Here is a 22227-nt window from a genome sequence, read left to right as displayed (position 1 = left end):
AACCTACTATGAAGGAAACGACAAAAATCCATTATCAACTAGAAATGAAGTGGCACGATGGCAAAGTAGCTTCTAAGCTGTAGCATTTTCTCTTTTACTGTTTCTGCTATATTTGTTAAAGCTTTACTGGAAAACAAGGACCTTATCCCTTTTTACTTTTACTATTTACAACTTCAATGCTTTCACCTCACCTCTATTTATATTTGAGGAACTGTTAGGATTATAAGCCTCCACTGCCATGGGTGATAGTGTCTGTAGTCTTACCTCACCCATCATTTCAAAGTTCTTTCAGGATCTGAATACCCATAGAATCATGTAATTTTAAAAACATTCAAAGCTAAGTTTCATTTCTTGTTGTATACAATTTAATGTGTTGACTCCATATAGCTGCTACCAAAAGAAAAAGATATGGAGTTAACTCTTTATTTCCTAAATTTCCTTTTGTATTTGATATGTGATTTAAAAATCCATCTTAGCGGTCCCTGGGTGGCTCAGTAATTAAGTGACTGCCTTTGGTTCAGGTCATGATCCTGGAGTCCCAGGATCGAGTCCTACAGTGGGCTCCCTCATCAGCAGGGAGTCTGCTTCTCCCTCTGTCCCTCACCCCACTTGCGTTCTCTCTCTCTCAAATAAATAAAATATTTAAAAATAAAATAAAAATCCATCTTAGTTTTAGTATATGTCCATTAGATAAATTTATGCAAAATATATGTTCGACTTTGAATGTTAATGAAACATCAGGGTTAAAGCTCAAATATATTATCTTTACTATGAAATAAAGTCAACAATTAAAAGGTGACCTATTTATGCAATAGATTTTTTAAGTCAGAATGTTAATCACAAGTATATAGGAATTTCTTTAAAATTATATACATGGTAAATAAGATTAGAGATCACTCAAACTGACGCAAACTTGATAGAACAGAAACAATCCTACAAATCCATATACTTATGCAATAAAATTCTTAGTATTCTAATCCTATTCTGCACTCCTCTTCATACCAGGGTTGGCTTTCCTCTTGCTCCCCACACATGAAAGCTCCAGAAGAGAGGAGAAAAGCAGCTCTCTGCTAAACTCAAAATCTAGGTTGTCTCATAATACAATTCTTGGTCCTCAAATATTCTATTTTACTATGAATTTGATTAGAAACTTTTAATTCATTTGGCTTATAAAATTCCTTCTCAAGGCTATCCATCAGCCACATACTTCCCTGGACCAAGTATCTGGACCAACTTCTTCATACCCTGAGATCAATGTTTACTTCTGAGCCTCATCCAGTATTGGCTTCCTATAAAATATTTCTGCTACCCTCTCTCTGAATCTTAGTGTTGGTGTTATTAAAGCAACACTAAAACTGAACTTTTACATCCTAAGTAGAATTTTTAAAAAGTCCCTCTTGAGCCACAACAGGGAAGAAGAAAGTACCACTCAGCAACAAAGCAGTTCCTTCATGGTGACATTGTCTGGGAAGAGGGTTTTTAGCCTCTCATGACATTTCTCATTGTCCACTGTACAATTTAGCTCTTGACAGCCTGATTACCAAAGCTATCAGACTTACCATGCAAAAAAAGGGGCGAATTCTCATAATGCCTCCCTCCAAAATAGAAACATTCAGTCTCAGATTTTCAAGTATCGTAAGGTAACGCCAGCTTGAGAAACCACTTACAAACAATGGCAGTTTTTGCCCAAGGGAGAATTTGATCAGCTATTTCTTGAGAGGGAAAGCACAATTTTCATAGGCCTACTTTGCTTCAGTGAAAATTTAAGTTGGTTTGTAATAATATTAGTAAGCATTTTCAAAAAAAAAAAAGTCTCTATTAAGACTTTTTTTGACTAGCTTTACATTCACAGCAAAAATGAGAGGAAAGTACAGAGCTTCCCAATATAACCCCTACTCTCACGCACGCATGGCCTCCCCCATGATCGACATTTCCCACCACAGTGGCACATTGTATAGGTCTTTTCTGAGGTATCTGTTAAGGTCTTCAGCCTATTTTTCAGTTAAGGTGTTTTATATTGTTGAGCCTTAAGAGTTGTTTATATATTTTAGATAATAGTCCCATTGACTTTCTGCCTGCCAGGTGAGTTCATCTGGATAAAAACGGTCAGTTGTCAAAGCCTCCAACTATAATAATGCATTTATCTATTTTTCCTACAGTTCTATCGGTTTTTCCCTCACCACAGTCTTGACACTTTGTTAGACACATAGATTTTAAGGACTGATTGGTCTTCATGGACAACTGAGCCATTTATCATTATGTAATGCCCTTCTTCATCATTGAGAACTTTACCTACTTTTAAGTCTGCTCTGTGTGCAATTAATATAGCTACTCTTGCTCTTATGATTATCTTAGCATGGTATATTTTCAACATCCATTTACTTACAATATGCATCTTTATATAGAAAGACAATGTGTCTTCTTAGCTGGGGCTTTTAGACTATTGATGTTCCGTCATTATTGGTACAGCTGGATTACCATACACCTATTATGGTTTTCTATTTGCTGCCCTTGTTCTTCGTTCCTTTTATCTTCCATTGCCTTTTGTGATTTTTATTGAAGATTATATATTTTTTAGCATACAAGCTATACTTTATTTCTACTTTTAAAAAATGGTTAACCTAGAGTTTGCAATCAACATATATGGATAATCCAAGTCCAGTCTCAAATAACGCTATCAATTCATGGGTAGTATGTGTACCTTGTAACAAAATAGTTCCTTCCTCCATGCCCTTGTATTATTGCGGTCATTTATAGACACAGACATATAAACATATCAGCAAGAACATCATTGCTTTTATTTTTTAAACCAACGTCTGTTAGATCAATCAAGAAAAAGTCTGTTACCTTCCTTCTTTGATATTGTTGCTTATCTAGAGTTTGGCCTATAGTGTTTTCTCTTTAAAGAGTTGCTTTTAACATACCTAGCAAGGCAGGTACACAGGCAACAAATTCCCTCAGCATTTAAGAAAATCTTTATTTCTGGGGCACCTGGGTGGCACAGCGGTTAAGCCTCTGCCTTCGGCTCAGGGCATGATCCCGGCGTTATGGGATCGAGCCCCACATCAGGCTCCTCTGCTATGAGCCTGCTTCTTCCTCTCCCACTCCCCCTGCTTGTGTTCCCTCTCTCGCTGGCTGTCTCTATCTCTGTCGAATAAATAAATAAAATCTTTAAAAAAAAAATCTTTATTTCTCCTTCATTTTGAAGTAGAATCTCATAGGGTACAGATATCTAGGTTAGTGGACTTTTCCTCTGACGACTAATATTTCACTCTACTTTCTTCCTTGTAGGGTTTCTGAAGAGAAGTCAGATATAATTCCTATCTTTGTTCCTCTCTAGGTTTTTTTTCTACCCCCTGGCTTTTTAAAGAATTTTTTATTTTTAGTAGTTATAAAATGATATACTTAAGTGTACTTTGACATTTGTGTTGTTTTCTGATACTCCTGGACCTGGTTTGGTGTCTGACATTAAATTGGGGAAACTCAGTCATTGTTTCAGGTATTTATGTTCCTTTTTCTCTTTCTCCTTCTGGTATTCCCATCATGTGTATGTTACAACTTTCATAGCTGTCCTACAGTCCTTGGGTATTTTGTTCTCCCTGCCCCCATCTTGGTTCTTTGGTTTCCAGTCTTGGAGGTTTCTATTGACAAACCTTCAAGCTCAGGGATCCTTTCCTCAGCTATGACCAGTGTATTATTAAACCCCAGTCATTCTTCATTGTTGTTTTACCTTTAGTTTTTTTTTTGTTGTTTTATTTTTGGGGTTTTTGTTGTTTTTTTTTTCATTCTAATGATTTTGATGTGTTTACACTGCCCTCCTGTTCTTGCATGATGTTTACTTTATCCATAGAATTCTTTCATAATACAGCATATTGATCATTTTTTTAAATGCCCACTCTGATAATTTCAACATTCCTGATCTATCTGGTTCTAATGCTCATTCTATTAAAATTGTGATTTTTTACCCCCATTTAGTAGGCCTTGCAATCTTTCTCCTGAGAGTCAGACATGATGTATCAGGTAAAAAGAACTGTCCTCCCCCCCCTTTTTTTTTTTTTTTTGAGAGAGTGTGTGTGAGTGTATGGGGGGGAACAGGGAGGGGCAGAAAGAGAATCTTAAAGAGGCTCCTTGGTGGAGCTGACACAGGACTCGATCTCAGGACCCAGAGGTCATGACCTGAGCCAAAAAATCAAGAGTCAGAGTTTTAGGCGCGCCTGGGTAGCGCAGTCTTTAAGCGTCTGCCTTTGGCTCAGGGCGTGATCCCGGCGTTCCGGAATCGAGTCCCACATCGGGCTCCTCCGCGGGGAGCCTGCTTCTTCCTCTCCCACTCCCCCTGCTTGTGCTCCCTCTCTCGCTGGCTGTCTCTGTCACATAAATAAATAAAATCTTTAAAAAAAAAATAAAGAGGAGTTTTAACCCACTGAACCACCCAGCCACCTCATAAAAAAAGAGGTGCTTTAAGTAGGCCTTTAATATTGTGGTGGTGAGGCAGAAGGGTGGGGAGGGAAAGGATACAGTAATCCTAGAATTATCTCAGTCTTTTAGTGAGTTTATACCTCTGGCCTGTGACCTTCACAAGCATTTCTAATTTTTTCCTTTCCTCCCTTAGGTAAGACAAGATTGCTACAGGACGGGGCGCCTGGGTAGCGCAGTCGTTAAAGCGTCTGCCTTCGGCTCAGGGCGTGATCCTGGCGATCCGGGATCGAGTCCCACATCAGGCTCCTCCGCTGGGAGCCTGCTTCTTCCTCTCCCACTCCCCCTGCTGTGTTCCCTCTCTCGCTGGCTGTCTCTCTGTCACATAAATAAATAAAATCTTTAAAAAAAAAAAAAAAAAGATTGCTACAGGAGGTTGGAGTTGGGTATATCACTTCTCCCAGTTTAGTTAGACTGATAGAACCCTAAAAAGTTAGGCTCTGGTTAGTTTGTCCTGAGGACAGACCTTGTTAAGGAGAGCAGTGCTCTGAGGTATCTCAAAATGGTTCCTTTTCATCTCCGCCTGCTGGAAACACAAAGGAATTTGATAGTTACTAAGAATCTGATGGGGAGCCTGGAGGCAATCAGTCCGAATAAGAAAACCTGAACCATAATTGACAAATTGCTGTGGCTCAGTATGGACAACTCAGTCAAAAACGCAACTGAGTCACAGGGGAGCCTCCACAAGCTTGAGTTTCATCTCCAGGATCTCTACTAGGTTCTCAGAGTAAATATTAGAGTAAAATCCTGTGCTTCCAGCAGGCAAAGGGTAAAAGGAGCCATCATGAAATACACCAGAGCACTGTTCTTAATCAGGCCAGCCCTCAGGATTTAAAACTAACCAGAATAAAACTATTATATCTATATGATGTTTTCCTCATACTGTTCTTCCTGACTATATTGCCAGATGATTATATTTAAAATATCATAGTTTCTAAAGCTATTTTTTACAAGATACTTTAATTTCAATTCATACAGGATCCACGTGCCAGCTTCCCATATCAACTGGTACATTAATCATGTTCATTGATTAGTAACAGGTGCATTCTCTTAATTAAACTCAAGTACCTTTCTCTCATACCAAAGTAAGGGCTTATATATGGAATGTTTTACTATCAGAGATTATGGAAATCCAGGTGAAAACAGTGAAGAATTGTTAAACATTCCAATCGACTAGCTTAATTACTATATACAATTTTGTTTTTGAAAAGCTAATGCTAAAGGTTTCAGATTAAAACAGAGGCAATGCGTTTATAGAAATTAAAATGTGAGTCTAAGGAAGAGGAAAGAATTTTAAGTCTAATTCTCTGGTCTTCAAGACAATTACATACAGATAAGTAGAGAAATATGACTGCTAACCTTATAAATATAGGAAAAGTGTTCTTTGTCCTTTATAAGGCTAAGGATTTTACTAAATATCTAGATATAATAATTGACGGGAACTATGTTTAAAGTCTGCCTGCCTTCCAGAGTAAGCCAATTTTATATTTATGGATTTTTAGAAATATTTTTCATAAGTAGCAAAATTAAAATGATAGATTCATTTTCGATTGCTGTTTTGTGCTTCCTTGGGTCACTGAAATGACTTTAGTTCCCAAATTTAATTACCTATCCATCTGAAAAAGTTAATCAGAACATAGAATTTTGGACACATGCACAGAATGTGTAAAAATGATATGCTTGGATATAGAAATAATAAAATGGTAACTGAAACCAAAGACCTGTAAGTGGCCAAAATAAAGGAGAATCAGATTAGCTGAGCAGAGTTTCACTCAACATAAAGAAATGCTATTTCAGACGTAGTCCATCTTATACAGCAGTGCAATATCAGGAAAGAAAGTTTTACCTCAATTTTTATTTTGAGTTTTTCCACCTTGTAATATGGTAAAATAAAAGCTCGGTATGACATGAATCAGAGAACAGTCCTCAAATATTTTTTATTAGATGTCAATAATAGGTATACACATACATACCTGTATTTTAGAAGAAACCAATATCTAGTTCTGCATAAACCCATGCTATTAAACATTGTAAATGCCAAAGAATATTTGTAATTAGCACATGTTGTAGAATTTAGCTTCTGAAACTACTAGACACTATTGGTTTACTTCTAAAATGTTCTTAAAAACACTGAAAACAGACTAAAAAACTTAAATATAAATACAGAGAGAATTTGTTGCTAGGACTTTTTATTTCTTTTAATCTAACACCGGATGGCGCTGTCATTTGAACTTAGTATGTAAAAGTAGGCAATTGGATTTCATTGTCATTTTTATGAAGTGCATTTTATATAAAAAGTTATGAGTTATGGATAATTTTTTTAAGGATTTTTTATTATTTATCTGAGAGAGTGCAGGCCCAAGCAGTGGGGAAGGGCAGAGGAAAAAAAACAGACTCCCCACTGAGCACAGAGCCTGATCTCCCAACCCTGACATCATGACCTGAACCAAAATCAAGAGTGGGATGCTTAACTGACTGAGCCGCCCAGGCACCCTGGATAATTTCTACTCATTTACTCCAAGAACACTTTTCCTGGCTGAACTTTTTTTTAGTTTTCATATGATTTCAGCTATTCTTTTTATTAAAATGGCTCCAAATCCTATGTTCCCTCTTTTGATTTCATAAGTCAAAAATGAGCTAAACATGTAGCCAGGCACCATATATTCATTAGGTATAAAACTGAAAAGTCATCGTGACCTCCAATGAATTTCATTATGATCCAGCTCTATTCTAACGACACCTTGTAACTGAGAGCAAAACTCTGAAAATCACGACCAATAAACTCTCTTCAACACTGTTGTGACCTGACCTCTTCTTAAAACAGGAGGAACCTCCCCCCAGTTTCGGTTAGAATACAGAGACACATGACACCACACACACACACACAAAAAGGATTATTATCCTTACATAATTGAGGTCGCAGAGATGAGCAGAGCAGTCTGAGAAGTTCCACAGCAGTTCGAGAAAGCAAGGGAAGTATCCTGGGCTGGGGCTTTTATTGTGGTCGGGGGTAGGTCCGGGTGAGGATTCCCATACGAGGGCAGGAAATTGGGTGATTTGAATCTCCTGCAGGTGCTGAAGGAAAACACTTGGGCTCACTTATCTCCTTGCCCAGGTGTGGGGCACAAGAGGCGCCAAACATGAGGTCTAAAAGCTGTTTACAGTCAACCACCAAAATAGAATTTAACTCTTTATTACAAATAAAATCACTAACACGTTCTTACAGTTAACCACCCAAATATTTCTTCCCTCTCCACTTCTGAGCCCTTTTTAAGAACTTATCTTTGTCTGAATCTCTATGATAGATTTGTGACTCACCATATTACTGTAGTTTTGCATTCATGTTCTGTCTTCCACACATATGGGTTCTAGAACACAGCAGAACTACACTGTTCCCCACAGCATTACCTCCTCCAAAAACCTTTTGTGCTTAAATAAAACTGAAGGACATCCTTACTGCTACACATGCAACCTACTGACATGTTTTTATGTCTCCTTCCATCTCTCTCACTCAATAAACATTTTAAATGGAAGCCATGCCCACCTATTGTATCATGTTAATTACCTGTGCCTGGCACAAGGAATGGCAATAACAGTTGCTGAAAATTTGAACATTCAGGGCTCAGAGCCATGAAGATTCCAACCAGGATTAGAGGCTCCCTGCCATGGAGTTACTTTTCTGAGATGCAACCAAATGTGTGACTTAGAATTAGATCAAATAATTTGAATTATTTAAATAAAATTAAGAATTACAACAAATCTCAAAGAATTCAAAATGTATCTTTTCAGTCTTTCTGTAATTTATAAACATATTTCTACCTGATGATGAGCAGGTAATAAAGTACTTTACATTTGTTCAATTCCTCTCAAATGTGCCTGCAGGCGTCCTACATTGTATACTTTTAGGGAACGGATTCACCTGAAGAAAGAAAGGCACTGCCTACTTTGAATAAAATTGTGTTTGCATAGAAAGTCATCACTGGCCAGACTACCATAGTCTAACACAGCAGTATATTAGCATTAGAATAGAAATTTGAAAGGTCTTCAATGTATTTCAAAATGGAAATGTAGACAAATTTGTGTATATCTTATTTTTTCCCCAGCATTCAATATGTTTGGACCATTAATTCAGCTCATAAACAACACTGGATTTCAAAATTAACTAGCTGAAAACGTAAATATAACTTTATTATTATTTTTTGTATTATGTTAAAGGGGAGAGATTAAATGTTGCCAGAGTACATGAAGTGTTTCGTTTTGTCTTCACATACTTACCTGATAACATTTAGTATATTCTTAGCTTATTTAACAACGATAACTGGCATCACTAGTAGTTGAGAGATATTTAATACCTAGAGGGAAAAAAAAATGCATCGTTAACAAGAAGTAAATTTACTCTCTGATTTGATCCTAGATATTATCCAAAATTGACACTGTACAAAGACTAAGAATCAAATGTCTCTGCTTTCTTTGTGAGTGATCCATATATAATATAAAACAGACAAGATCCCCAGAGATTTGGTTGAAAACTTAAATTGTAGGTCACTCTTGTTTAGATTTTATTAATAAACCACAAGCTGCTATGTAACACAATACATTCAAAATATGAAACATCTCCAAATAATTGCTTTTCTTTATTTTCATGCAGCAGTTTTACACAATTTGTAATATAATTTAAACATAGCACAATGGTCATCATAGGTGTACCCATATATGTTTCATAAATTTGGAAAGTCTATTTAAATCTTCGTGTTTATATTGTACAAATGTAGTTTTGTGTGTATAGTTCTCCCCACTTAATTTTTAGAGTTTAAAATAATATTACAGAATTGAAATAGCATACTTGGCTTTCAAAAAATCTGAATTTGCCACATATATCAATTTAAATTCATACAAACTATTTAATTATCAAGATATATTCCTCTTAATTTTATATTTAAGTTAATTAAACTAATAATATGCCTTAATGGTAGATAATTTCTTCAAAGAGATTTTTAAAAAATGGTATCCACTTGGTAACTGTGGATTCACACAGAGGACAATTCAAAAAGCATGACGAGCTGCATGCTTAATACTGCCTTCATTTTTCAAAGTTCAATTTGAAATATACTATACAGTTGTTTGATATGAGGAAGAGAAAATTTGAAATTTTGATGTAATTGATACAAACTAATATCATTGGTGATCATCATTGCTTCCTCCTTCCTTAAAAGATCATCAATATTTACAACAATGGACTTACCCAAAGACAGTGCTAGCTCTTCCCTGCAAAGGGGATGACATCAGTAAAGATACCCTTTCCCAACCAAAAATCACACTGCTCCAAGCTAATGACTATGGTAATGCTGGTCACACCACAGGCCCACGAATGGGTTACTATTACAGACTCAAACTGAGCTAGACAATATTTGGATACAGCTTAATACCTTCACTTTGTGCTACATTTTTTTTTTTTTTTTTTTTTAGTGAGTTTCCTTTATTACTAAGATTCAGCTTCTAGGTATGTATTTCATTCAGACTCAGTGATCTTATTTGTAACCTAGCAACAATATTTAGTCTTTTACTACTCCTACTAACGTCCTTGCAACATTTCTAAAAGATCTTGAGACATTATACTCCCTGAGAAGTCTAGGTCTGAGGTAAAAGTGGGTTTAACTTTTGATAATACTTGTTTATACTGAGCTGTTTTGTTCTGAAGGAAAATAAACTGTCACTGAATTTTATTCATATTTCTTGGACATCCTCAAGTGTTGATGGACTTTCATACAGCCCTAGCATTTCTAAAGAGCTGGCTGGCATGCATTCAGAGTTGGGGATAACTCTTTGAAGAACATTCTCTTCCTCCCACAAACCCATTCATATGGACCCATTAATGCTAGCTCAAGATACAGGACTTTCATTATTACCTGAAGGTTTGGCTTATTTTCTTTCTTTCCTATTTTTTTTTTAAGAGTGATTGATTTAAGAGAGAAAGAGAGAGAGTATGAGCAAGGAAGAGGGAGAAACAGACTCCCTGCTGAGCACAAAGGGCTTGATCCCAGGACCCTGGGATCATGACCTGAGCCGAAGGCAGATGCTTACCTGACTGAGCCACCCAGGTGCCCCTATTTGGTTTATTTTGTTTTCTCTTTTTCTTAAACAAGTATGGTCATAAAGAAGTATGTTCTTTGCTCTTCTTTCTGCAGCTGCAACGAATGCTCAGTTGGTCAAACCTTATCTTGCAAATCATGTGTTCCGGGAATAAGTTCTATCTAGAAGATATATAACAGCATAATTTCTCAGAGATTCCTCATATATAAAACGTAAATCATAATACTTATTCACTTGGCTTTTCTGAAGACACAGATCATATATACGGTAACTCTTAGGGATGATAGTGGTGATGATAGAAGCTGAAGAATAAGGATGCGGAGGGTACAACCGTATCTGATGGTCACCATTAAACAGGAGTCTGTCACCATTAAACATGAGTCTTTAGAGGAGTGAGACCTGAACTTTTTATTAAGGCATGGCACAGGTTAAACAGAAACCATGGCTTCTTATTCTAATTAGGTATTATGTATGAGAACGGTAATAATACACTTTCGGGAGTCTAGTTTAATAACTGCAGACAGAGAAAATGTTCTATTCTAAAAATTTACTACTTGTATCCTGTGTTTGGAAGAAGTACAGTAAATTTTAAGACTGTCTTTTTAATTTTGCTCTTAGCTGCATAGGAGAGTGTACTAATAGCATTTCTTGGTATTTATCATTTCTAATTTTAATCTAGCAAAAACAATTATGGAACTTAACATTTTGTTTGAATGCAGAAAGTCACGCTTTAGGAAAACAAACAGCTCCCTGCTGAGATTATTTGATAACATCATTTTTTTTTCATGTGTGATTTAATTTGCTAGTAGATGGATAGAGTTAGAAGCAATATTGTAGGTATTAAAACTCCAAAATTGTAGGAGAAATGGAAGTTACGCTGCAAGCAAAATTTTTCACTGCCGTTGGTCTTATAGTCATGCCAGCAGAGTTTTAAAAAATACATCAATATCAGTGGATGTATCACACTAAAGGGACATAAGAGGTGAATTTAATTCTGTTCCTTTGAAAGGTTTATTTCTTTAATCATAAAACCACATTTCAATTTTTTTAATAGGTGAATTGTGTCAAAATTTTCAGCTACTTCTACACCAATATTAGGTAATTTTGTCGGATTAATCAGGTTATATGAGTGACTTGTTTTGTTCTTTCCATTAAGCAATCTCAAATGTGTACAATTAATTTCTGACTTTGAATCATTAGTGAAAAAAGACTAATACTAGCTAAGAAGGGCTTAATGCAAAAGACAGAGTGTGGAAACTCAAAAGTTCCTTACAATTCCAATCCAAGTGTCTAGTGATTTAGTGAGAGGGGAAAAAAAAAAGGATTTACTAAAAGTAAGAACATACAAATTTATCAAATTTTTATTTTCCATTGATTTTATATGATTATATTTATTCATGAATATAAGGGTCAAGTAGTATCCATGCTTTGGGATTAAATTCATTTGTTTAGAATGCTTTAATTATTTTCTCAAAACATCAGCCTTGTCTGTACATGTATTTGAATACATTTTCAAGCCTTTTTATGGAATTAAATATTCATGTTTGATTTACAATACATAAATATTTAAGTGAAAAATATTATGGTGAAAACTGACTTTAAAATAACTTTAACAGATGTAACTTGCCACCAAAGGAATGTGGAAATCTTTACAGAAAATCTCATTCAAGCTTATTATCCTGCGGTTCATTTTGATATTATATTTGGCATTGCATATACTGAAGCAGAAATGACTATGCAGTGTGGTTCAAAGGTAACCTATAATATAATGAGGGTTAATCTCCGCATTTTCTTTTTGAAGATTTCACAATTCATATTTCATTAGCATATCATGTATAATTAGAGACTATTTCTTTAACACAGCGGAAACATAGTTTTGACCAACCTCATTATTCTGCCTTGAAATTAAAACTGCTTTTCTATGATAAAACTACATCAAATTGTTACAAAGAAAATTCATCTTTCAGTACCTAGAAAATTTAAGCCGAATTAAGTTCTTTACGTATATTAAGATGTGCATTTGTATAAAAATGCTACTTTTTTGCAATGATAATTGTCTTAGATTTGCTTTTTTAGGACATATTTGAGTATAGAATTAAACTATGCAATAGTAACAATGTAACCTATTCATTATTTTATCATATTCAACATGAACACATTAAGAACAAAATTCCAATGTTTATCTAAAAGGTGGTAAAAGGGGCCGGAATTTTGCTTGATTTATTGATTGATGCTCTCCTATGAATTCTAGAGTTACAGCAGATGAGTGAAGAATCTTTTTGAACTTTCAGCAGTGGTTGAATGGGTCAATGTGATAAGCAACCACATATGGATGTAAGGACAATAAGAGAAGTGAAAGTATTCCCTTGCAAATAATTGTTTGCCTGATAATCATCTATCACACGTTTCTGCTAGAGGCATTGGGAAAAAATAAACAAATTAACCTAAGTTTACCATACCGTGTTTTTTACTGAAAGCTAATTATAATACAAAAATAGTATTGTAGGTCAAAAAAATGTGATATTCTTTGAAATGCTTTAAAGACTAAGTATGTTTTAAACAAGCTAATATATATGTATACCCTTTGGCATAAGATTTGCCTTTTGATAACTTCTCCATCAGTGGAACTAGTTGGACTTCATAAAAATATTGTGTTCACTGGCCCAGAATATTTAGTATTTCATATGCTTACTGGAAGTTGATTGTTACAATTATGGTTTTAAAGAGGAAAATTAATCTTGCCACCAACACATCAACTGCAACAGAAGCATTTCTGAAATAGCTAAATGAAGGCTGTTTACGTGTCTGGTAAAACACAGCAACAAAAATAGCTGCATGTCCGAGTGACTGGCATTTGTCAACGGTGAGACTGTTTTGGGGGAACATTTGTGTGTTTGTATATATATGTGTGTGTGTGCATGACAAAATGTAAAAATATATCAGTTATAAATTTATCTCCTTTTTAACCATTGAGGGAAAATTTGGGGGGCTGGAAAAAAAATGCTCCAAAATATCTGTGTGAAAATATAAAAATAAATATATACTTGAATCTCTAAAAACGAGACATGTAATATTAATAAAATTTTTGTTTGTAGAAAAAAATTGTAAGTTAGACTTAGGGTCAAATAGTTTCAAATGCAAAATGGTGAATATCCTTTAAATTTCATAATATAAATTTAAATTGTTAAAATCCTTTTCAAATATAAAGTATAAGTTATATATATAGAATTAATAATATTCATGATATAACATTTTACATCATGAATATTACATGGCTTGCTTTAAGTAAGTTTAATTAATTTGAATCTCGAAAAGCCATGAATTTTAAAAACAAATACTAAAGATGAAAAATAAATGCACATACACAGTGAAATTACTTTGGTTTCATGTAATGTTTTTTTTCTGTTATTAATCTCACATTAAATTTTCTTAATTATTAGAAAGTTATTATTAACCCTTATTTTGACACTATTTGGTGACAAATGATTCCCTTACAGAGAATTGGTTAGCTTGCCAATTTCTGGAGGAACTGAATTCATCACTAGTTATATGTGTTTCATTACTGCATGTAATGAAAACCTACCTGCCCAATACATTTGAAACTAAAGTAATATTGTATTATCAACTATACTAAAAAAAAAAAAAAGGGAGAAAAAATCTGTCCGCCTATATCCATAATCTGCTGTACAATTTCCCACTCCATCACTTACATGGTAAGAAAGGATTAAATATTAGAAAGAATATTTCTAAATATCTTCTGATTCTTAGAACACAGAGAGCCGTCACGATCATTCAGAGTAACAACAACAACAACAACAAAAAGCCCACCAAAACTCCAAAACTAATAGTTGATTTACCTGAAATCTAGTTTTGAAAATAATAAATTTTATATCATAACTAAAATTCCAAAAATAATCTTTAACTTTGTAATATTTTAAAATTATTTGCAGAGCCCTATCATAATATATCCAAGCCTTCGGGGCACCTGGGTGGTTCAGTCAGTTAAGCTTCCAACTCTTGATTTCAGCTCAGGTCATGATCTCAGGGTTGTGAGATCAGCCCTACATTGGGTTCCGGGCTGGGCATGAAGCTTCCTTAAGGTTCTCTCTTCCCCTCTTCCTCTGCCCCTCCCCTGACTCCCTCTCTTAAAAACAAACAAAAAACCAACCAAACAAAAAACTTCCAAACCTTATATCCCCAAGAAGTTACACAGAATATGAGAAAAAAGGAAATACTGACATTTGTGACTATATGGATAGAATTCGCAGGTATTATGCTAAGTTACATAAGTCCAAGAAACACAAATCCTGTATGGTATCACTTATATGCAAAATCTGAAAAAGTCAAATGAAACAGAATAGAATGATGGTTCCCAGGGGTTAAGGGGTAGAGGAACTGGGGAGATGTTGGCCAAAGGATACAAACTTGCAGTTAGAAGATGAATAGATTCTGGAGATCTAATGCATTGCATTGTGATTATAGTCAACAATCCTGTAGCACTGCAAAGAGACTAAATCTTAAATGTTCTCACCACAAAATTAAATAATTACACGACGTGACAGAGGTATTAGCTAATGCTATGGTGATAATCATATTGCAATATATACATGTATCAAATCAACACATTGTACATACACCTTAAACTTACGCAATGTTATATGTCAATTAGGTCTCAAAAATCTTAAAAAAAATAAACAGAAAATGTTCAGTGATCATCGGTAATAATATGTTTATACGACGAAGAGGAACAGAGGCACAGTAAGATCAGATGTGTTGCTTTAAGTGGTAATTCTCAATACGTGCATCAAAATTGTCTGGCAAGGTTGTTAAAGATACAGATGTCTGCATGAACTCACCTCCTCCACAAACACACTGAATCTACATTTCTACAGAGCAATTCATCCTGAAGAATAACTAAGGGCTGAATGAAAAGCATTCGCACAACAAAGGAGAGAGAATCACACAGAGCAGGAGAGACAGAGACACTGAAACGGAGAGAACCCTCACCTGCAATAAATACTGCAAACTGCAGTGAGGAGAGAGAGCGCTGAGGGACTGGGAGCAAATTTGTCTGCCTTGGGGCACAGAAGAAAAAAAATCATGTTTAAAAGGATAACTAGAATATAAAGAAATATAAAGAAACTAGCCCGCTGCCAAACTGCCGGGAAACTCAATCCAGAGTGCTATGGTTCTCACTTCCTTTACACCTTGATAGCACCAAGAGGAGCAGGGTCTGGATGCCACAGCTGGCCTGCTGCTTCAGTGAACCCTGAGCCCCTAGCCAACACTAGTCCCAGCTATCCCCATAAGCCAGCCCCAGTACAGATCATACTGGGACACCCCTGAACAGTGCCCACTACAGTTCCAGTCATCTCACCTGGTGACAGAGGTACAAAACACCCTGGGGCACCCCAGGCCAGCACCCACTGGAGCCGCAGATGACTTGGTATGGCACTCCCTCCACGAAATGCCCCAGGACTTCCCACTTGTACCTGCTTCAGTGACACCTGTGCTGCCAGAGGGCCCCTGCACAGAGAACCCCAGGACTCCCCAGCCTGTGTCCAATTCAGCTCCAGACATCGCACCAAACAACCTCAGCATGGAGTACCCAAGGAACCCCTGGCCTATGCCTCGTTTGGCTCCAACCACTGCTACAGGATGCCCTTTTGCAAAAAGGCCCAGAAACCCCAACTTGCAACCACTTTCAGCTTTAGCTGCTCTTCCAGGGTTCCCTCTGTGTGTTGAGCCCCAGGACTCCTGCCCCAGTTGTGCCCACTTCGGTTTCAGCTCTCCCACCAGGGTGGCCCCAGTTTGGAGTACTGAGGGACTCCCAGGCTATGCTCATTACAGTTCCAGCCAAGCAACCAAAGCTTCCAGGCAAACACAGTCTACAAAGGGACTTCCTATACAAGTCCATTCCTTCCAGTTTAAAGCAGTTATTCTGCTTAATTTCTAGACACAAACATAGAAAGTCAAACAAAATCAGAAGATAGAGGAATATGCTCCAAATAAAAAAAAAAAAAAGATATAACCTCAGAAATAAAAAGTGAAACAGAGAAAGAAATCTATCTGATAATGAGTTCAAAGTAATGGTCATGAAGATGATCACCAGACTGGACAAAAGAGTGAGTGAACTCAATGACAATTTCAACAAAGAGACTAAAAAAATAATAAAGAACAAAAAAATTGAAATGAAAAATACCCTGGAGGAAGCAACAGAAGATTAGGGGATAAGGAAGAACAGATCAGTGATCTGAAGACAGTATAATGGAAGGCACCCAAGCTGAACAGCAAAAAGAAAAAAAAAAATTTTTTTAATGAAATTAGGTAAAGAGAGCTCTTGGAAAACATCAAGTAAACTAACATTCACATTATATGGGTCCCAGGAAGAGGAGAGAGAGAGAAAGGGGCAAAAAACTTACCTGAAGAAATAATAGCTAAAAATTCCCTAACCTGAAGAAGAAAGCAAACGTCCAGGTCCGGGAATCACAGAGAGCCCCAAACAAGGTGAAACTATAAAATATTTCTAAATAAGTACAGATTTTTCTACTTGATATATGAGCAATCAATAGTTGAACAGCTCTTTTCATAGAGTGGTTGGAAGAAATAAAAGATTCAGTTTTGAGCTTCTGGGTGTAGAAGTCAGTTCGGACAAGGACCCCCCAACTGAACGTAACAATCAAATCTTCATTCATTTACTGCAATAGAGTAAGCAAGAGGCCAAGGAGAGAGGTAGGAATGCTTCATTTTCCCCCATGTACCAGTACTGGGACAGTGTCAGTCAAATGACATGTAGTATAAATGGGGGTAATCCTCTCACTGCTGAAGAAATTGAATAAAAAGCTCCTGCCATTTCATGGACCTGGGGGGTCTGAGGGAGGGAGAAAGAAAAGGACTAGGAGTGGTAAAGTACTGAGTCAGAGTGGAGAAATACCTTAGTCAAGACCCCACCCCAAAACGTCTAAGCAGGGCTAGCAATAGTGACATGTTTATGAACATGACAGGCCATGGAAGGAGGGATTTGGAGGGGGGAGTTGGGGCTGGGTCCTGGTCTGCACCTCCCTTTAAAAAAACTGTAGTGCCCTGGCTAGGCATTAAGTCTAATGTGGGGAAGCCGCTTTCCCTTTTAAGACTTGCCAGCCAAAGCCTTGATCGCCTGTGGTTGGCCTTAAAACACTGTACATACGATTTGGCCTGGAACTGGACTCTCTAATAGCTAATATATAACCATATTTCTGAAACTATGAAATATTATTTTTATTTCAGTAACACATATTAGTAATGCAATTAAAACATAAATGTCCAACCAGTATTTCCTTATACAGAGAAAATAATCTATAAAGTATTTAAACCTAAGAAAAATTTTATTTCGCCCTAGCTTTAACCTCTTTTTATAGGTGAATCCTGGAAATATTTTAATATTAACCAGAAAATAAATTGTCAGTATGATAACAATGTAAAATAGTTAGAAATGATAATTATACTGATTAAAATGCGGAGGAAACTTTTCTTTGTTGGGAACAATGAGTAGGTGAAAATATGATTTGACATCCAATTTCTTGGGAAAATATGATTTGACATCCAATTTCTTGGGAAATTTGAAGTGACTCTATGAGCAGGTTGTACATGATGATATTTAAGCTTTTAAATATTTCTAATATAATTTGGTTTTGATTGATTTAATCTTCACTGTATTCTGGATGTCTGAGTCTAGTTGGAAATAGTCTTTGGCCTCCTCAAATAGCAGCAGATGCACTATTTGCATAAGTAGGATGCTTTATGTAGGTCTGCATTTTTTTGATGCCTCTAGATTTATGACACCAAATAATGTTGTATGCAGATGGAAGAAAATCTGATGATGTAATGGATGCCAATTAAACAAAAAAGAATTAAGTTTCCTTTAAAAACAGTAAATGTTTTTATAGTTACTCTGGTGTATATTTGGATATATGAATTGACCGCTTCATTCATGGGTGTGTAAATCTCAAGTAGAAAATTTTTTAAGTAAATAAATGTCTCTAATGTTTAGAAATAGCTTCATTATTCCTAATTTTATTCAATTTTAATAATATGTTTGAACTCTTTAATAACTATTAGTTTTCACTATAAGGTTATGGATGTTATCTGCCAACCCCATAATTATATATCAATTTAAATAATTCAAAGTAAACAGAATGACATACTTAATTTTTAGAATGTATAATAATTATATATCTTTTGATATAAAATGCTTTCAGAGTAAAAAAAAAGTTGGGAAATGAGTTCCCATTTAAAAAATGATACCCATTTATTTTGTGAATGTTTAACACATTTAATTCTAATATTTCAATTAGAGACATGAAGCATAGTGAAATGAGCATTAGCTTTGACTCAGGTATTCTTGGGTTCAAATCTGTATCCTGTACTTATATTACTAAACAGAGACAAATTAATTAGCTCAGTTTCCTCAGTGGCATTTAAATGAGTAATAAAACCACCATAAAATAATGCTGGAGTATTTTAATTATATATTTATTTATATATGTGTATGCATTTATATATACATACACGTATACATATATTATATATACATATATATGATGTGTGTGTATGTGCATGCTGTATGTATCTCTGGTACCGAATATACAAATAAAACTAACAACTCTGCTTTAGAAGATGATGGAGACAGAGAGAAAGTGGGCAGACATGTAGGGTATTATAGAGAACAGATGAGAGGCAATCTGAGCTGAGTGAAGTGTTTGGGGGAAAACATGAGGCTTGGATATAGCTAAAATACAGAAGAATTTATAGAAATTTCTGGAAGAAGTAGCATTTCTGGAAATAGGTGACAAGAATAAAATTAAAAATAAAGACTGTGTCAAAGAGGAATTATAGTTCACTCATGTAGGAAGCTTAAAGATACAAAAGAATGAAACAAAATTATGTGAATGGGAAAGAAGTTTTTCTCTATTGTTGATGATGATTAAGCAAGAAAGAGGTAAGATGAGGGTGTAGACGAGTAGTACATTCTGTGTGTCATGGAAGGGACTTTGAACTTTGGTGGGACAATGATTTGGTGGGACAACTTTTTTCATAAAAAGTTACTTCTGGAAGGTAGATGGATAATGGATTTGATGGGTTACGTTTGGAAGCAGGAAAATGAATTAGTTGATTATTGTCATTTTTAGCAGAGAGGTGACTGAATTCTAAACAAAACAGAATGTAGATAAAAAAATAGGAAAGCATAAAAATATTTATAAAGTATTATAATGTATCCCTTAGTATATTTTTAACATCACATTTTATATATTTTTTATACTCTAAACGGCAAGTGCAGTGATGTTTTACATTTCTACACTGAATAATTGAGTAAGACTTAAAATTTAGAAAATATGTGCTTTAAATGTAAGATACAGTTTTCTGCATCCTGCAGACAACATTTAAAATTTGCTAAATGTGTATAGCTACTAGGTTTATGTTACACTTAATACTTTTGAATTTATTTATCTACATATTTAATAACAAACTGAGTGATACTAGATATTAAATTATTCACAGGTGAAACAAATTCTAAGACATTGCCTAAGGACAGAGTTTAATATAAAGCAAAGTAATGATCTTCAGAATATATAATTTATTTAGCAGTTAACTAATATTGACTTCTATTTAAGAAGTTATTTGTATTTTATTCTAAAGATATTTCTGAGCCTATTTTTTACATAAGGGTATGAAAAACTTATATCAGTATCAGTGACCAGAGATTCATTATAAAAAATCTGTAATAATGAGATAGCGGAAGAGCATATAATTAGAAGGATTCATGACAGGAGGTTCTCTTCCTACCTCCCACAAGGCTATATACTGCCTCATATTGTCTCCAATGTTGAGATCACAGATAAAAAAATAAATAAAAACAAAATAACAACAAAAATAAATGAACACAATGTACTCTGCACCCCTTCTCAAAATTATAATTTTAAAATATTTATTTTGTATTTTAAAATATTATTTTGTAGGATATATTTCATGTTATCAAACTTAAAATTCATAAAACAATACACTGTAAAAATACAGTCCCCATCCTTGTGCCTTCAAATAATTAGTCCTGTATCTAGATGAAAATTTTTAAAAAATCACGGTGTTTTGAAGAAAATTCTAAAAATATATTATATATATTCAAGGCAAAACGTGTACTCTTTTTTTATGCTTTTTCACTACTGGTGTCATATTATTACTATTATTATTTTTTAAAGGAGCTCAGAATTTAATTAGAGAAAGAAAAACAATACATATATGAGTATGCATTTGTCAAGTAAAGCATGAAACTTCTAGAAATTTCTCAGGTCCCCACAGCTTTATGTGGAAATTCTAATGGTGTCATATTATTAACGATATTCAGTACTCAGCTTTTTTATATCCATACATATTTTATGTCTGTGTATCATAGTGGTCAATTAATATTAGTGCATCACCATACTCCTCATTCATATTTCAGCTACATAGAAACTTTACTGACATAACATAACTTATTCACCAGTCTCCTGTGGACAAGGATCTTGTTTCAACATTATTTTGCTATCAGACATAATGATACAATCAATGATGGTGCAATAAATAACCCTGTTATATTTTGTACGTACAAATGTATCTGTAGAATTAATTCTTTGAATGAAGACTGCCAGGTTAAATGACTGTATAATGGCATCCTTGAAAAATATGAGTTATGAAATGATTTATTTGCAATCAATTACTTAATGTCTGTGTTGCCCACTAGAATATATCAGCTTGGTAACTTTATCTTCTTTCATAAAACTTAGTGCACTCCAAAGTGTAATACACTGTTTTGCACCATGTCGATGCAAACTTTATGAAATTTCACATTGCTTATCTAATAGCTGCTTCTATACTCTTAACCAACATACTTTCTCTCTGGAACTGCTCTTCTCCATCTTGAAACACTATACTTCTATTGGTTTCTATTGACTTATCACTCTCCTCTAGCTCATACCATTATACCATATTATGGCTAATATTTTTATACTTTTGGCTACTCCTTTTATTGCTGTTGCTGTGTTTAGTGGGCCCTGTTCAAATACCTAAGTTTATTCGTTGTACTGTCACAAGCACTTATCTATGCTTACCTAAATAATCTCATCAGATCCTTTGCTTTCAGACACCATGCTGTAGCCTCCCACATAGACACTGCCAGCACTGATCTTTAGATGCCCATGTTAAACTGCCTTCTTGGATGCCTGAGGACACCTGTGTTTTCGGTGAATTGCACCACCACACCCTCTGTTGCTAATGCTGCAATCCACTACTATGCATACCTAGGCCAAAATTCCCTCTTAATTAAACCATTCACTAGTCTCTTCACTTTTCTCTAATTTGTTTCTCCTAAAATCCATTCTTCCCACGTACACAAAGTGATTACCTGCCACTCTAACTCAGTTAACGTCATATGTCTTCTTCAAGTCAAGGAGTGGCTTTTCACTGCCTTCTTTCATCCACTATTCCTTCTGATCTTCATTCTCTAAGTTTCAGCAACAATGGTTACATTTATATTTTGTTATTCATTTGTCATATCTATTACATGCCGGTCTTTACTTTCAATAATGGGGATATTACAGATAACAACAACGAAAGAGACAGATGGTCAACAGTATAAACTTCCAGTTATAAAAT

The 22227-nt window shown here is 35.1% G+C and overlaps 1 long non-coding RNA gene across 3 annotated transcripts in view; it reads right to left on the bottom strand.

Moving 5' to 3' along the window:
* Positions 1-22227, bottom strand: part of LOC130543334 (uncharacterized) — a 169203-nt gene that overhangs the window by 73247 nt on the left and 73729 nt on the right. For all 3 annotated transcript variants that reach the window (XR_008958605.1, XR_008958604.1, XR_008958606.1), the window contains exons 4-6: positions 10555-10724; positions 8749-8825; positions 7381-7548 (exon numbers count right to left, since the gene is read on the bottom strand). This is a non-coding gene — a long non-coding RNA (uncharacterized LOC130543334). The remainder of the gene's footprint in view (positions 1-7380; positions 7549-8748; positions 8826-10554; positions 10725-22227) is intronic.

The sequence above is a fragment of the Ursus arctos genome, unplaced genomic scaffold (genome assembly GCF_023065955.2).
Source record: "Ursus arctos isolate Adak ecotype North America unplaced genomic scaffold, UrsArc2.0 scaffold_11, whole genome shotgun sequence".
Classification (NCBI taxonomy): domain Eukaryota; kingdom Metazoa; phylum Chordata; class Mammalia; order Carnivora; family Ursidae; genus Ursus; species Ursus arctos.
Note: the sequence above shows the minus strand (reverse complement) of the source record. Positions and strands in the feature narration are given on the sequence as shown.